The sequence below is a fragment of the Miniopterus natalensis genome, chromosome 9 (genome assembly GCF_054644295.1).
Source record: "Miniopterus natalensis isolate mMinNat1 chromosome 9, mMinNat1.hap1, whole genome shotgun sequence".
Lineage (NCBI taxonomy): Eukaryota > Metazoa > Chordata > Mammalia > Chiroptera > Miniopteridae > Miniopterus > Miniopterus natalensis.
The window spans coordinates 60,917,319-60,935,845 of record NC_142089.1 but is presented as its reverse complement, the minus strand read 5'-3'; the positions used below and the strand labels follow the sequence as shown (position 1 = coordinate 60,935,845).

At 34.1% G+C, this 18,527-nt stretch overlaps 1 non-coding gene across 1 annotated transcript; it reads left to right on the top strand.

The window, feature by feature from the left end:
* The first annotated feature begins 10,698 nt into the window (after nt 1-10,698).
* Nucleotides 10,699-10,803, top strand: LOC148092486 (U6 spliceosomal RNA). The gene has a single exon (XR_015715148.1). It is a non-coding gene; the product is annotated as a U6 spliceosomal RNA (small nuclear RNA).
* The last annotated feature ends 7,724 nt before the right edge of the window (nt 10,804-18,527 follow it).

Sequence of the window (18,527 nt, the reverse complement as noted above, 5' to 3'; positions counted from 1 at the left end):
GCCACAACCAACAATTTTTATTTTAATATCCAATCACTGATGATTAAATAATTACATTAAATTAAACTCAAGTCAAATAACTGAAGTCTAACGTATATAACAATACAATATACGATTTCAATTATACCATTTGATGAATTTTTATAATTGCACATTTTCCTATAAACATCATGAGAATCATAAAATAGAACACTCCACTTCTCCGTAAGTTTCTTCCTGATGTTTTGCAGAAAATTCCACCCACTTCTACTTCTAGGAAGCCACTGGAATATTTTCTGCCACCACAGATTAGTTTCACCTGTTCTAGAATTTCATCTGCGTTAGAATATTACGGCCGGTGCTGTCTCTGTGCTTTGTTACCAGCTCCTTTTTACTGCTGAATAGTAACCATTCTCTGAATGCGCCAAGAGTTGCGTTTTCATTCAGTTGCTGTTGGACACATTGGTTGTCCCCAGTTTAGAGATATTATAAGTAAAGCTGCTACTGATATTAAGTCTTCCACGGGTATATATTTTTTATCTCTCTTGGGTAAGCACCTGGAAGTGGAATTACTATCACATGGTAGGAATACGTTCAGCTACATAAGAAAGTAGTAAAATGTTTTCCAGAGCAGTTTGTATGACCAAGGAACAACAGCCGATAGATCTAGCTGCTCCACACTCTTGCCAAAACTTGGTATTTCAATCTTTTTTGTATTTTATTTTAGTCATGTCAGTGAGTGTACTGATACCTCCTTGTGGTCTTACTTTGCATTTCCCTAATGACTAATGATATTGAGCATTTTGTCACAAACTTACTGGCCTTGCCAGAGCTTCTTTTCTGAAGGGCTTCCTTTCCTGTTTTTATTGGATTGTTTGGCTCCCTGTTATGGAGTTGTGAGAGTTCCTTGTCAGTTATAAGCATTGGGAATGTTTTTTCCCAATATGTTGATTATATTTTTTATGTTCTTAAGGTTGTATCTCAGAAAGGAGTTTATCATTTTTAATAAAGTTTTATTTATCAACATTTGGGGGCTAGTACTTATGGTTTCTAAGAAATCTTTGCTTATAATACAGTCACAAATTTTCTCCTATGTTTTCTTTAAAAAGTTTTATATTTTAGCTTTTAGTTAAGGTCTATAGCCCATTTCAACTTAATTTTCTGTATAATGTTAGTTAAGCATTAAGATTCCTTTCATGAGATTTATTTGTTTCTTCAGCATTGCCAAAGACAATTTTTTCATTTAATTACCTGTTTCTTGTTAAAAAGCAATTCACCACATACATGTGGATCAATTTTTAGACTCACTATTCTGTTCCACTGATCCATATATCTATCCTTCTCCAATACTACATTGTCTTGATAAATTGATAGTCTTTAAGTAGTGAAAACAGATGTTTATGGCCTTCAATCTTGTTTCTTTTTATTTTTTCCAAAATTATTTTGGCTAGCCTAGATCTTTTATGTTTCCCCATAAATTTTAGAATCAGAATGTCAATTTCTATTTTTGAAAAAAATTTTTTTTTAATTTATTGGAATTGTATAGAACTTACAGATTAATTTGAGAACTGATATCTTAATAATATTGAATCATACAATCCATGATCATGATATATTCTTTCCTTATTTAGGGTCTATAATTTCTTTCATAATTTTTTGTATATTTCACTGAAGAGTTATTAAACATATTTTTAAATGTATCCCTAGATACTTAAGGTATTTTAGATGGTATTTTAAATATAAATATTTGCAAATATTTTAATTTCAGGTTTTCCATTATTAAAATACAAATACAATATTTATTTTTGATATTGTTATTATACCCTGAGACTTTCAAAATTCTTGTATAAGTTCAATAGTTTCTGTATATTTCATAAAGTTTTATACACACATAATCATGGCTTCATTGAATTTAGAGTTTTACTTAATTCTTCTTAATCTGTATGTATTTTATTTTTCTGAATCATTGCAATATCTTTCAGAATAATATTGAATGGACTTAAGGAATGCAGACATCTTTGTTTTATTTCCAATCCTATGCAGAAAATTTTTAATTTGTCACCATTAAATATTAGTTGCAATTTTCAAAAAGACATATTTTATCAAATTAAACAAGTCCCCTCCCAATTCTAATTCCTATAGATTTTTACTATAAATAGGTATGAATTTTGTCAAATACCTTTTATACCTTAATAAGATTACTATAAGATTTAGTTTCCTCCTTTCTCTTATCACAATGAATAATATCAATTTATTTCTAAATGTTATACTGACCTTGGATTCTTTGAATAAACACAGTTTTGACATGATGCATTGTCTTACTTATATCTTGCTGTATTTGATTTGCCAAAGTTTACTTAAGGATTTTTGTATTTGTGTTCATGAATGCTATTTGTCTTTAGTTTTCATGTTAAGTTTAGGTATAGTTTTAAATCAAGGTAATGCTGTACACATAAAATAACCTCACAAAATGCTTTCATAAAGTAATACCACCTTTATTGCTGTTATTAGTAAATTTAGTAGATTGTGTCTTTCTTCTATTTATTTTTAACTGATTAGTATAGCTCAAAGTTTATCAATTTTGTTGAACTTACATTAAGCTTTACTCTTTAGCATTTTCTGTATTTATTAATATTGGATTTAATTTTCTCTTCTCAGTGCGGAAACATATATCATTGATATTTGGAGCTTTTCTCTTTTTTTATATAAGAATTTAAACTATAAATGTACCTTTAAGCACTGCTTTAGATGCATAGCACAAATATCAAATTGTTAATTTTCATTCTGCTCAAAATATTTTCTAGTTGCCCTTGTCATTTCTTTTTTGACCTATAGGTTATTTAAAGAGGATTCGTTAATTTCCCAATGTCAGTGGACTTTCCATATTTTTGTTAATATTTTTCTTGTCATTTCATTGTGCTCAGATAATATAATTTTTATGAATTCAATCTCTTTTAAAAAATATTTCTTGTTTATCAAAGAGCTATTTTGCTTCTGTTTGAGACATTGTTCTATAGATATTGATTAGGTCAAAGTGACAAATAATGTTATTCAAGATTATTATAGCCTTTTAAATTTTCTCTTTGTTCTATCAATCACTGAAAGAGGAATGCTGAACTTTCCAGCTATAATTGTGAATTTCTCTATTTTTCCTTTTGTTTCATCAATTTTTCTTTATGTATGTAGGAAGAAGCTCTGTTAAAAGTGCAGACACAAGTAATACTGATATGTCACTTTAATGAATTGACTTGTAATATTTATGAAATGACCTCCTTTTACTCTGGTAATATTCTGCCTTCTGAAGTTCACTATATGTTTGAAATTAATATATAACTTACAGCTTTTTTATAATTCATGTTTGTATGATACTACTCTTCATTATTTTATATTTAACTTGTCTGAGTCTTTATATAGAAAAAGTTGTTCTTGTAAACCATACAGAGTTGGACCTTGAAATCTTATCATTTGGAAATTCTCTACACTATAATCAAATGCTTTAGAACATATACAATTAATATACGTATCAACACAATCAGTTTTTTAGAGAGAAAGGGAGAGGGAGGGAGAGAAAGAAACATCAATGTGAGAATCAAACATCCATCAGCTGCCTCCTGCGTGCTCCACAGCAGGGATTGAGCCTGTAACCCTGGCATGTGCCCTGATGGGGAATCGAACCAGGAAACTTTCAGTGCACTAGACTATGCCCAACCAACTGAGCAACACTTTGCCAGGGCTGGTTTATAGTTTTTAATCCCATCTAGGTTGTTTTTATATTATAAGACTTATGAATTGAACCACATTTAAGAGAAGACTTCTGTTTATCACAACATACTATTAATAAGTAAAATACAGGACACAGAATGGGAGAAGTTATTTCCAACACATTTACTAAACTAACATTTATATTCAAAATATGTCAAACTCCCAAAATCAAGAACAAAAAGGCAAAGGATTTGAACAGGCACTTGACCTAAGAAAATAGAGGGTCATTCAATAAATATAAGAAAATATCCTCACTATTAGTCATGGGTAAAATGTAAGTTGAAAATATTATGTTATATTACTAGACACACTCATCAGAATCCATAAATGGAAAAGTAAATTATGATATGCAACAAAACATTGTGCAGCAACTAAAAAGAGCAATATACTGCTATATACAGCACTCTGGATAACTTTCACAGGCATAAAGTTGAGAGAAAGAAAAGCCAAATGAAAAAGTGTAACTTATTCTATATATTAAATTTAAAAACAGTAAAACCAATGCACAATAATGTAAGTCAATTAGTGGTGATATGTGGGAGAGGGCAGTGTTGACTGGAGTGGAATGAGGATGACTTCTGAGGATCTAGTTCTGTTTTATATTATTATCTAGATGTTTATTATGCAGATGTTTACATATGTAAAATTTAATGGAGCAACAATAGTAACACCTTATCAGCAGTTTTGCTTTCTGTGGTTTCAGTTACCATCCAGTCAACCAGTCAACTGCAGTCCAAAAATATTAAATGATAAGTCCAGAAATAAACAATTTGTAATTTTTAGATTGCATGTTGTTCTGAGTAGTGTGATGAAATTTTGCTCTGTTCTGCTCCATCCTGCCTAGGACTTGAATCATCTCTAGCTATCTCTACACTATATATGCTTCCTGCCTGTCAGTCACTTAGGAGCCTTTTTGGTTATCAGATTAACAGTTGCAGTATTGCAGTGTGTGTTTTTTCCAAGTAACCCTTATCATCAGAAGGTCAATAATAGCCTAAAGATACATCACAGAGCGTACATCATTCACCTCACTTCATCTCATCCAGTAGGTATTGTATCATCTCACATCCTCGCAAGGAGGGTGAGTACAGTGCAATAAGGTATTTGGGAGAGAGAGACATATTCACGCAACTTTTATTACTGTATATATTTATAATTTTTCTACTGTATTATTAATTATTTTAATATCTACTGTACCAAATTTATAAATTAAACTGTATTATAGGTATGTATGTATAAGAAAAAACACAGTTTATGTAGAGTTCAGTACTACCCATGGTTTCAGGCATCCCTTAGGGTCTTGGAACTTACCTCCTGCAGACCAGGAGGGCTACTGTTTACATTTGAGGTTTGTTTACATCATGCATATTATGTTTTAATAAAAATTGCAACAAAAGTTGAGATTAAGCCATATAAAATATCCTACTTTACTGTAATCCAAAACAGGCATGCAACAGGGAAAGATTAAAAGTAAAAGGAACTTGGTAAACACATTTGTTTTTCTCTCTGAAGATAAAATGAATCAAATACATCACAGTAATAAAAGAGAATGTGATGAAAGTACTTTAAAAAATATTTGGAATTATTTGTAAACATCATATATTACCACTGTTATCACAATGCAAATGTTATTTCTATTAGAAAGATCATTTTTACCCTTCCAAGCACCAACTGTCTAATTTTCCTGAAACTAATATTAATATACTGAGTTCTTAGTATATGTCAGACTCTGTGATAAGTATTTTCAAGGCATTATCCCAATTTTTAGTTTCAACAAACCATGAAGTAGGCACAAGCATTATTATTTCATGCCATTTTAGACATGAGGCAGTTGAAGTCCTAAATAGGTTTAGTACCATAAGCAAAGGCACACATCAATATGTGGCGGACTTAGGGCAGCACTTGCCATTGAGTGTATTGAAAGGACTCAACCAATAGTTGCTGAGAAGATGAGGAAGGTTTCTAACTCTTTTCATTATGCACTATATTTCTAAAAAAACAACAACTACAAAATACATCACGTGTCTCAAAGGGAACACTTAAAAATCTAATGCAAAGTTGGGCTGAACTTGAAGTTGATGATGATTATTGGAAAGTTCATTATATATTATTGTAGTATATGTTAGCATATTGACCATAGTAATTGTTTTCATTTCACTCGGCAACTATTTGTTGAGCATCTACCATGAACCAGAGCAGGGAATGTGACGGCTAACAACAAAAACAAAATCCTTTCTCCCATGGAGCAAAGGAAGGAAGGAGGGAAGGAAGGAAGGAAGGAAGGAAGGAAGGAAGGAAGGAAGGAAGGAAGGAAGGAAGGAAGGAAGGAAGGAAGGAAGGAAGAAAGGAAGGGAGGGAGGGAGGGAGGGAGGGAGGGAGGGAGGGAGGGAGGGAGGGAAGAGGGAAAAGAAAAACTTAAAGTGATAAACCTATCAGTAGGGTAGAGGAACAGACATTACAAGGCTATTTTAATGAGTGTGATTAAGAACAACCTCTCTAAAGAGGTGACGTAAGTGACAAGACAGAGCCAGCCAACAATAGACCTGGGAGAAATGTGCTCCATGAAGAGGGAGCAGCAAGTGCAAAGTCCCAGGTAAACTGGGTGACTTGGAAGAGCTCGAGAAGGCCAGCATGCTTAATGCATTGAACAAAGGTGCTCTTCAATACCCCCATTTCTAAAACATTTGTTTTGAATTGTATGTAGAATAGAATCTGTGCTCATTCTGACTTGAAAGTCAAGTTGCTAGCATCAGTAGTAATGCTCAGGCTCTGGTATATTATGAGCCAACTAGTTCCAGCCCTAAACTCGCGTGCTTTGCTTGGCTAAGTTAAAGCACTGATGTTTGCTAGACTCGCCACATGCTAAGCCCAAAACTGGTTTGCAGAATTCCGTGTGGACCTTGGTGTCTAGTGAATGTACTAACAAGTCCTGGGTCAGCAGATCTGGACGGCACCTGCACCTGAGATTCTGTATTTCTGACAAACTACCAGATGAAGATTGGGTTGCTGGTTCTTGAGTCATTCGAGAAGTAGACCTTACAAGACTTTTAATAAATAAAATTGCTTTGTCTTCCAGTGATATTTCAGAGCTCTTAGATTTTTAGTGCCTATCAGAATGGAGCTCTGGGCAATGGCACAGATGGTCTGCTGCATAATCTGGCGCTAGTTGTGATAATTAAGTTAATAACATATGTGAAAACGCTCCACATGTAATAAGTGCACAATTAATGTTATTTTTATCTAGTGAAATCTTAACTGTCTCAAATAAGAACTGAATTACCGATAATGGAACTATTAAAGGGGACATCTGTAATACTTTCAACAATAAAGATAAATTTTTAAAATCATGTTTTAGTAAAATACATTCTTAAATGCAATGGACTTCTGCAGTGTGTGGATCAGTTAGCATATGGTGCACTTTCTTTGTGTTCAGCTTTATGTTAAACACTGAGGTAACAAATAGTTCTGCAGAATAGTCTCTGCCCTCAAGGATCTCCAATACCATTGAAAGAGTAAAAAAAATAAATAAATAATTAACGAGAGAATATAATTAACTGCTAATTTGGATGATAGCATGTTAATTACTATAGGGGATCAGAGGCAAGTGAGATCAATGAGGTCTGGTGTTGAATTCCTGTTCTACATCCCACTATGGGCAGTCCTGACAAGGGCAAGAAGACCAAACTAAGCCGCCGGCTACCTTGGTTTTTGTATTTCCAGGCCAACTCAAAATACAAGCACTGTGAGCTTCTATCTTTTCCCAGTGTGTTGTTTCCTGCTTGCAGCAATGTCTTAGGAATAAATGAGGCAGTGTAGATATGCAGCTACATGATTTATTGACTATACAGCCCTGTTGATAGGAATGAGAGAAGCTACAGGGCTGCAGTTCTCCAGGCATTCTTAAATATGCATGTTAGAGATTTTTTTTTTTCTCTTTTAGGACTCTTCATTTTTTTGTTTCCTTCCTGCCTCCACCCAGGTTACCACTCAGGATTGATTTTGATCTTGGGGATTTTTAGTGCTTCATAGTCCAGTTATGTTTGTTTTTTCCTTAAAACACACACAAACACACCACAAGGTTTGATAGCAGAGTCTACTTTGTTCGTTGTCTCTATAGTCTTTCTTTGATGATAATAAAATACCAATTGATTCCCTTCTAAATGTGAACAAGATGTAATACTGTCAACTGTCAAAACTATACAAAAATTAAAGTCTGATATTTACTTTTTTATCTAATGATTGGTTTCAAATGGCCTTTCTAATGTTTGTTTGTTTGTTTTGCTTTTATGATGTGGATGAGCATGTGAATGCACACACATTTTTCCCCTTGGATTTTTAGAAGTGGATCTACCTCTTTCTAGAATACTATTTCAACTTGAATATAATCAGACATTTTATTAATAGTGTTACTGCTCATTGTTTTACTTTCTAACATGGAATAGTCAAGAAAGACTTTATGAAAGAGACAGATTTGGACTAAGCCTTAAAAATAAGTAAGGTTTCAGAGGACCAAACTGGGGAAGGGAGTTGTGACAAGATTCCAGGCAAGGGAACAGCAGGAGTGGTCAGGTAGAAAAGCACATCTAAGATAGTACATAGTAAGATGAAATAAATTATAGATTCAGTAAAATAAATGAGGCTATGTAGGAAAAGATTTTAATTGCTGACAACATTTTGGATTTGAGTCAGGGAAAAAAATTCCTGAGTGTTTCATTTCAGGGGGTAATGTAAATGTTTATGGAAAATGAAACTGAATTTATGAAAACAAATGTATTGGGATAATTCAGCATAACATAACTTGGACCCAAGGTAGAGTTTAAAATTAGATAAGGGTATGGTACTGAGGAAGGAAGTGAATTACTGTGCATCCTTATTGATTTCACACAGCTAGGATACAACTTTTTTATATGGAAGACAGATGCCACTTGGGATATCCAGCAACCTCAGCAGTACTTCTAAGATACCTTGTTTTCCACAGTTCTAGAGAGGCATAAGTTAAACTTATGATTTGCTCAGGTCTTCAATAGACTGGAATGTCACAAACATTTCAGTTTTAAAGAATCCAAGACAAATCTATAGTTTGGGATAGTTGGATAGCCAGATTCTTTGAAACACTAGATGAAGAACTTGACTTTAATGGATTCTCAGCAACTTTTGACTATATATCCTTCCATCCCCCATTGCTAGAAAATGCTCTGTAAGAATCTTGATATTTTTGTGTGCACTATGATTAAATGTTTGATATTAGTGCTTTAACAAGTCTTAGAAATGTGTTTGCAATTCACCATTTACTTGCCCAAAACAAATAGTGTGCCTAAACTCTACACTTTCTACTTTAGACATTTCATATAATATCTCCAAACCTCTTGTAATTCAATACATACTCTTCTAGACCCTTTCTTGTCCATAATTCTTTCCTGCTCATCCATTTGCCAGGACTTTCCTTCCCCATCAACTTCAGGCCTTTAGTTCCTATGTAACAATTCATCTTCTCTAAGATAAAAGATACTCCTATTTTTATCTTTCTACTCTTTACCTCTCTAACTCCCATTGACCAGTTCATTCTTACATATTATCTTAGTGCTGACATCCTCTGACCTACCTCACTGCATTCCAGGCTGCAGTTAGATACTGCTCTCCTGATGGTGTTCATTGTTATCACTAAAATCATCACAATAGTAATTGTGAATAGCAGCCCCATCAAGCACCTTGAATCAGAATTGGAAACACCATCTCATAGTGAAATTTCTTTTGGCCTTTATACCCTTGATATACAAACTGTAAAGTTCTAGCAGAAGCACCATCTTGAAGGATTTGGGAAATAACTATGTAGGATTGGGCGATCAAAGCATAAAAAATTTCCCCAGAAAAATTTTCTGATAAGCTATAAACAGATATCAATCTCCAAGTATAATTTCAGAAAATAACTAGCAACTCAAGATAGATATATAAAACAGCAACCTGCATGTCTGAAGACACCAGAAAGGCAGCACAGTGCGGTGGTTAAGAGTCACACTGCCTTAGATGCAGACCACTAATCGAGTGGTCTGCATCTTCTAACAATAACTAGCTGAATATAATCAACAAGTAATTTACCTTTACCATGGCTCAGCTTTCCCTCTAAAACATTAATAATAATAATACCCAAGTCCTGGGGTTGTTATGACTCAATGTATCAATACGTATTCAAAGCATTTAGAACTATCAAATGACCAAGAGTAATAATTCAGTCAATATTTCTAGGAGAGTGGTGACTATTCTTCATGTGGAAAAGGTATACTGAAAGCTCAGCAGCTTGGCAAAGCAGAGTTTACCTGGGAATCAAAGGTCACAGAAGATTAAATTCACTGACATTTAATTATCTTAAGATCCTTAAGACTCTATTTTGACAAGTTATTGGTGCTCAGTTATTGATGATCTTGTTACAGATTTGGGTGAAACAAGAGAGAAGCAGGCATTTCACCTAATAGGAACATAGATTTAATGTGTTCAAAGGCCATAAAATATAGCAAAAAAATAAATAAATACAACCTTAAGTGTTATGAGTCATTTTCAAAGCTTGAAGCCAAAAAGAATAGAAATACCATGAATTGAGCTCTCGTAGTAAACAGTGTTGTAATGAGTTGTGAGATATTTGAAACAATTGTTAAATAGAACTGCAGTAGGAGCAGTGATAACTAACCGACCATAAACAACCAACTTTCTTCAGGACTTGCCTTTCTTATTTTTGTCCACTTCACAAAAAGGCTCCTATCCTTTGTGTGCTAAAAACTGCTTCCAGTCAGTCCAGCGTTTTCCAGAGATTCCATGCTTATAGCCCTGTCCTCCCTGCCTGAAACATGCACAGTCCAGAGCCATGCTGATTTTGCTGAATTTTTCTCCCTGGTGTCATCTCTCTGAGCCCCAGGATCTTATTTGCTTTGTATCCTCAACTGCTATAGAGAAAAATGAAATGTGGTGCTCATTTTGGCAGCACATACACTGGGACTGGAAGAAGAGAGAGAAAGTACCATGGCCCCAGTAAAAGGATGAATGCAAATCTGTGAAGTGTTCCATTTTTTTAAAATAAGAAGTATAAATTTAATACTTCCATTTCTAAGCTATTGTTTGGGGATAAGACCAATGTTAGTCATATAAAGCATCTTGTATGATACCCATTTTTCATATTTTATTAAATCTTTTCTGGAAGAAATATTCATTAGTGCAAATAAAGCTATTATTACTGGTTAAAAGAGAAAAAAAAGAAACGTGTATTTGTACTTGTAGTTTTTCCTCTTAGGGTTACATCGCATACTACTTTTTATACATTTTCATTGATTTGATTTAGTTGTGTGGTAGTATCATCAAGTATTTATTGAAAATCTATGTTGCTATTTGTGCCATAAATAATAGTCTCTTCCCTTGAGACTCTAAATAATGGAGAAGACAGAACATATAAGAAAGATAATTGTGGATGTTCACGTGAAAGTTCTAATTATCTGATGGTCATCTAGTAAGTCTTGGATTCATCCAATAAAAATTTATAAAATATTAACCATTTGCTAAGCATTGTAGGATCTGAGAATAAAAAATGACAAGTACGATTTCTGTCTTCATAGAACTTACATCCTAGTGAGGAGCAAAACAGTGAAATGAGAAATTTCCATAAAACATGGAAAGTATTGCAACAGGAAAAGTACAGCGTGCTAAGAGGACGCGTAGAAGGCACAATTAACCAAACCTACAGACCCTAGGGCAGATGCCGTTTCAGTTAGAATGAAGTTTGCTGCATGTAACAGGGACCTAAAAGAAGAGTGATGTAAACAAGGTAGAAATGTACTCTTCTCATGTAAACATCTGAAGGCAGGCAGTTGCTCAGAATGCTGTATAAGTCCACTGTGAGTCAGGCTCTCTTATATTTCTATTATGCCATTCTTAGCCCTATCTGAAGGGCCTAGATGGCTGTGCAGGTTATATATGCACATTCCAGCCAACGGGAAGAATGAAAGGGTGCTTTCTAGGGGTCACACAACACTTCCAGTTACATTCCATGGGCAGTAACATGACCCCACATAGCTCCAAAGGAGGCTTACAAGTACCAGTTCAATTCCGACCAGTTAAAATTAAGGTTTCTATTACAAGATACAGTCAAGAGAAATGTGATTTAAAGAATAGCTAAAATATATTTGGAGAGCAAAGAAGTGTGATAAACTATTTCAAAATATAATCTTCAAGGACACCTTACTTCTTTTAGTTTAAAATTTTAAATATTAAAATTCAACTATAGAAAAACAAACAACTCAGTTTAAAAATGGGTAAAAGATTGAATGGAGACCTTACCAAAGAAAATATACAAATAGCAAGTAAGCATATTAATATATGCACAACATTATTTGTTATGAGGTAAATGTAAATTAAAACAATGAGATACTACTACACATCTATTAGGATGGCCAAAATCCAGAAATGCAGCAATATCGATTACTGGAAAAGATGCAGAGCAACATAAATTCTCATTTATTGCCGGTAGAAATGCAAAACGCTATAGTCACATTGGAAGAAATCTTGGCAATTTCTTATAAAACTACACAGTCTTACATGAACCAGCAATCACGCTTCTGGGCTGACTGAAATTTTATGTAATACAGAAATATACATGTAAAAGTTTATAGCCACTTTTATGAAAATTATTCATAATTATCAAAAACAGGAAACAATTAAATGTTCTTCAACAAGTGAGTGGATAAACAAAGTATGGTACATCCATGTAATTAAGTACCTAGTGATACAAAGAATTGAATTATAAAACTAGGCAACAACATAGATAAGTTTTAAATGCATGTTTCTGTGTGAAGGGGAAAAAAAGCCAGTCTGAAAAAGCTACATACTAAATGATTTTATTTATATCACATTCTGAAAAACATAAAACCACAGAAAATAGTAACAGATCAGTGATTACCAGGAACTTTGGTTGGTGAGGGTCTGGTGTTAATATACAAAGTAGAGAAAATATTTTAAGAAAGTGAAACTATCTGTATGACACTGTTCTGTATGGATATGAGATATCATGTATTTGTTAAAACCTATAGACATGTATCGCTCCAAGAGTAAATCTTAATGTGTGCAAACTAAAAAAATAATTATTTAGGAAATCGGGGGGATCCCAAGATGGTAGGCAGCATGTGACACTGTCACTCTATTGAGATGACTTTGTTGCAGGAGACAGAGTAAAAGATGCTGATTTAAATGACTTTGGGAAATGAATGGAATTTCTGAAGACTAAATCCAAAGGGAAATTTAGGTAAGCTAAGCACTACTCTAGCTGATAGCATTTCCCAACAGGTTAACTTAACACTCCGAAACCACAGTTCACGAATACTAGAATCAAAATGTTTAGTAAGTAACGGCAGTTGGTGCAAGGCAGGATTCTCACCATTAGAGTGGGAGGCTACAGGTAGGTAAGGTAAAGAGGCTGAAATGATGCACGTGGCAATTGGTTAGAAATGGCAACTTGAGAATGCAGTCTTGTTTCGCTTAATATAGATGATTACATGTAGAAACATGTATAGATATATGCATATGCTTACACACATGTATGTTCTTGCCCTTTCAGCTGAGAGGCCCCCAGTGTCACTGAGAACAGATTCTTGGTGTCCAATATCATTCTCCATTAAATGGAACTAGGGCTCCCTTGATAAATGGTTGATTCTAGAGCTGGGGCGGGAAATACACAGAATGAGCCTAAAGCATCTTTAGGGCCAAAAAGTAAGAAAGTGCAAAAAAAAAACAGCAAAAACAACACAAAGCTGCAGGACCTTAGGATTTACTTAATAAGAACACATAAATATAGCTCCATTAACTGTGACAATGTGCCACATTTGTAGGATATTAATAATAGAGGAAACTGAGCATGGAATATACAAGACCTCTCTGTACTATCATCGCAATTTCATTATACATTTAAAATGATTTTAAAATTAAAAGTTAATCATTAAACAAAGATAACTAACAGCTTTAAATAAACTACTACTTTAAAATAATTTAAATATTTAGACCACTAAAAGGGAAATGACTTTCAGTGTTCTGTATATCAATGACTTCTATTAAAAGCTCAAAAGTGTTCATGATGGTTTTAAAATAAGTATTTATTGTGCTATTAAATTTTATGTAAGAAACTATTACATTAATAAGTACAGTTAACAATGATATAACCTTGAGGATAATTAGAGAAATTTGGCCAAATTACCCAAAGGTTTAGGATTAGCTTCATGGATGGTTATGTGTGAAGCTTACCACATGGTGTGTAATGGTTTCTATTATCACTAGTTGAGATTTGAGTGCTCATATAACCATAATGTAATATTTTATTACCATCCATAATGGAAACATATTTTTTTATAATTGCATCTTTCTAATGTGTGAGAATCTCATACAGCAGAGGAGCTGAATATAATGAAAGTTCAGTATAAGATTTTACAAGGGACAACGCACTTGAAACATTGAAAGAGAGGCATGGTAACTGGGAAAATGAATTGCCAACCTGTTTTCTCTCCTGCTGGTCTCATTGGAGATCCAGCAAGCTGAGAAAGTCCAGTTGTACTCTTGCCAAAGAATCTCACATGTCATAGAAAAGATGCTCTGTCAGGTTCTGTTTCAATGAAAAAGGTCAAAATAGGCTTTATAAGCATGCATGTATATATGCAGTATAAGGGGGCAAGTTTTAAAATGAAAACATAAACCCAGAACACTTTCATCTCAGGATATTTTTCTGTATTAAGCTCTGAAAATAAAACATACCCATATAAAAATGTGAAATCAAGACTTTAGCACATCTGCTATAATAATATTTGTATCCGCTATTAATCGTATGCCAGACAAAAGTGATCTATATACTTAAGTAATTTTTTGTAAAATTGAGTTTAAATTCAATTAGAACCTGACATATTGGTGATGATGGAAAGAGCACAGACGCATAGGAATCATCTATGCAGAGGTATTAAGTGAAAGCTTAGGATTGGATGCCATTGCAGAGGGAGAAACCATAGCTACAAGAAAGCCAAGTAGAGATCCTTAGGAAAATCCATCTTTAAGTGACAGGAGAAAAAAATAAAAGCAGAAATTTACAAAGAGCAATAAATTTAAGAGTGGAGAGTCAAAATTTAAAGCTCAGTTCCACTATTTTCTTAGTATGAGCATTCACCCTTTGCTTGTTAATCTGTAAAAAAGGAAAATTAATTCTTATTTCACCAGCTCAAAAAGAATATTAATGTAATATATGTAAAGTGCTTAGTTCAGTTCATTATTCAATAAGTGTTGGTTTCATTCTTCATGAACACTTATTTTCTTTAAAAGGAAAGTGAATCAGCCCTGGCTGGTTTGTCTCAATGGCTAGAGCATCGGCCTACGGACTGAAGGGTCCCTGGTTCAATTCCTGCCAAGAGCACATACCTTGGATGAGGATCCATCCCCAGGGCGCTTGCGGGAGGCAACCAATCAGTGTTTCTCTCTCTTCTCTCCCTTTCACTCTCCCTCAAAAGCAGTGGAAAAAATATCCTCAGGAGACAATTAAAAAAAGAAAAAAAGATGAAAAAAAGAAAAGGAAAATGAATCATAGGAAGCAATACAAAAATTCAGAAAAAAGTCATTGAATAATGGTAAAATTCAGGAAAACAACAGTGATCCTTTAAGAAAGGTATTTCCATGGTGCATTTTATGCAGATTGACTTTACTCCTAGTTAACTAATTTTGATTATCCTAGTTTCAGGGCTAACTTTGACTTCATTGAATGAGAGTCATGTTTAGTAAGGAAGACGTGCTTGTAAACAGAAAGAGCATATTATACCCTAAATTCAGAAATTCTTTAAAGTAGTGTCTTTGCTGCCGATTACTTCTGGACATTCTGTTGCTTTCATTTGAAAATATCCATCAAAAACTAAAACCAACTTGACAAAATTTAGAAAATCAAAAATATATATCAAAAGAAACTAAAGGAGCTGGAAAAGAAGTTAAGTAACACAATATGTCTGAGTAAAGGATGTAAAAATTCAGCTGCTCTTGGATTTGTTAAATGCATGTTTTCCTTTTAAAACACGTTTGGGAATAAGCAAAACCCAAAAGGTGTTTTGCGAAACACTTTTTCCATTCATGTAGAAAAGTCCCATAGGAAATTTAATCTCTCTATTTCTGATACTTTCACACTTAACATCAAAGAATTGTTTTGTAAGGGTTATTTGATATATTAAGAGGCTTTTTGAGCTTTCTTCCAAGGCTTTCAAATTGTTTTTCTTGGGGGAAAGATGTAGTTGCATATAACCAAGGGGAAACTAACTCATACACCACTGAGTTCAAATTCAGTTCAAAATTCTGATGCTAAATTATCCAAAGAAAATCTGTCTTGGTTTAAAAAAATAATAATAATTCCTCCATTATAAGATTTCAGCTAAACATCTATACTTTATAGCAGATACATGTAAAATTTTCTATATTACTGCACTAACTTCATATACATAATTACAGAAAGAGGTGACTCCTTATGCAATAGAAATGAGAATATTGCACATTCTAACATGTTGCTCTTATGAACTGAAGATGTGTGAATGACTTCACACAATTCTGCAGAGAGTTCAAAGGATGAGTGGAAGAGAATGGGAACTCTACTAGTCCTAGCAGGTCAAACACCTGAAAGTTGTTAAGGTTCTTTCTCTCCACCAGAAGCAAAGAGATTTAATCTTCATTTCTAAAAATCACTGTGGCATTGGAGCTTTCTTATCTTTAATCCAGAAATATCCAAACACAATCACCTGACATCTAGAATACAGAAATAACCAGTCAATTGGTCCCTCTATGACTTTTATTCTCTCTGTTTAGCCCATTTTTCAAGAAGCAAAGAGCTGTCATATCCCCACACCCCTAAACCTTCAGTCCATTCTTCACAGAATAGCCAGCATTAGTTCCTTAAAATTAAAATCCAGTCATACCTCTGATCCATTTGAATACAATCGGTGAATGCTACAGATGGAATTGTGTGCCCTCTCCCCATTCATAAACTGAAGCCTAATCCCCAATGTGATTTTATTTGGAGGTGAGACTTTTGGGAAATGATTAGGTCATAAGGGTGGAGCCCTCATGAATGTGATTAGGCTCCTTACAAAAGAAACCCAGAGAATTCCCTCCCTCCTTCCTCCATGGGAGAACACAATGAGAAGATGACCATCGATGAACCTGGAAGCAAGCCCTCATCGGACACCCATTCCGCAGGTGACTTGATCTTAGACTTCCCAGCCTCCAGAACTCTGAGAAATAAATGGCATTTGTTTCTAAGACATCCAGTCTGCAGTATTCTGTTACAGCAACCCAAGTAGGCTAAGACAGTGAATATCCATTTTCCAGGAAAAACAACACAAATACTGAATTCCTTAATGTGGCTTCTGTTACAATCCCTGAGCCTTGCTGGCTTTTTTGGGATGACCCATGAGCACACTACTTCCAGAATCAGGGCTTTTCCCCTCCACCTGGGCTCTGCCCAGCCACCCGTTCAGTTCAGTCAAACTCCCCTCGTTATTAGGGTTCTCTTTGCTGTGGAGAAGCCTTCTCTCATACATCCTGCTTTACACTCACTGAGCATATTTTAGTAATACTTCAAAAAATTGTAGATCAAATTTGGAACTTTTAAAGTTTCAGTAATTGAACTGAACCTAGCTCTTGAGCTCCATTTTTATTCATTGCAGAAAACTTAGTCTAAGAATATCCAGGTAAACCAAAGTCATTTCTCCATCTCTTTAAATTAATATCCAGGCTTATCATCCTCCACTCTTCCTCTCCTGTGCTTATGATCTAAGTCCTAGGGGCCTTCTTTCACATTCAGGTAGTAATGGTACAGAATGTTTGCTTCTCCTTTTTGGTGAAGTAATCTATTCCTTTGGCTCTTTTTTTAGAAACTGTAGTGCCTCTGTACTTGCCACAATTCTACATGTTCTTGCAAACTATTCTGAACTCTATCTTGGTCTCCGTGGCTAACCATCTGGAGAGCTCTCTGCTTCCTGTCAAGATCCGTTTCTCAACAATATAGGAAATTATAAATACTGCCAGTGTTATTATAGTGTGTGTGCGTGTATGTGTGTAGGAAGGTGTCTCAAGATATCTCTCCACTATAGCAGTTTTTATACTACCGTATTGCCACAAAAATGAAAATACTTTTCTTCGAAGATGACATTCTTCTTGGCCTTCATCCTGAGAGCAAAAGTCACTTTTGCTCTGGGATTGCCACTAATTTATATGTAGATTATCTTTACTTCCAAAACTTGGGGATGTACTCAGAGAGAATTAGAATATACGGATGGATTTATGGTAAAAGTCCAGCTGCATCTAAGTATTAGTAATATCTCTGCTAATCATTAGTTATTGTCTCAAATTTTGTTCCAACACATTTAATATTTTCAATGTTTGTTTCATTCTATAGACTATAAACTTCTTTGTTGCATTCCCAATATCTGAAAAAAATCTAGCCTATGGTAAATACTTGATAATTGTTGAAGTAATATACTTAATAAGGTAAATATTATAGAATTAATTGTTGATGTATTATTAAATAAATATTTAAGACAATTCATTAAGAAAGGTATACAAATCATAGTATATTTGAAACTTCTGTAAATATTTCTTTCCTGACCACTGTAGTAAATTCAATATTGATCCCTATTCATTACTCCTGTAGTTGTATTATAAATTGGGATCCTTGTCGTGGTCTTCTGGTGAATAGAATATATTTCCTTGTTCTTTAATTTTGGGCTTAGACATGTGAAGTTGCA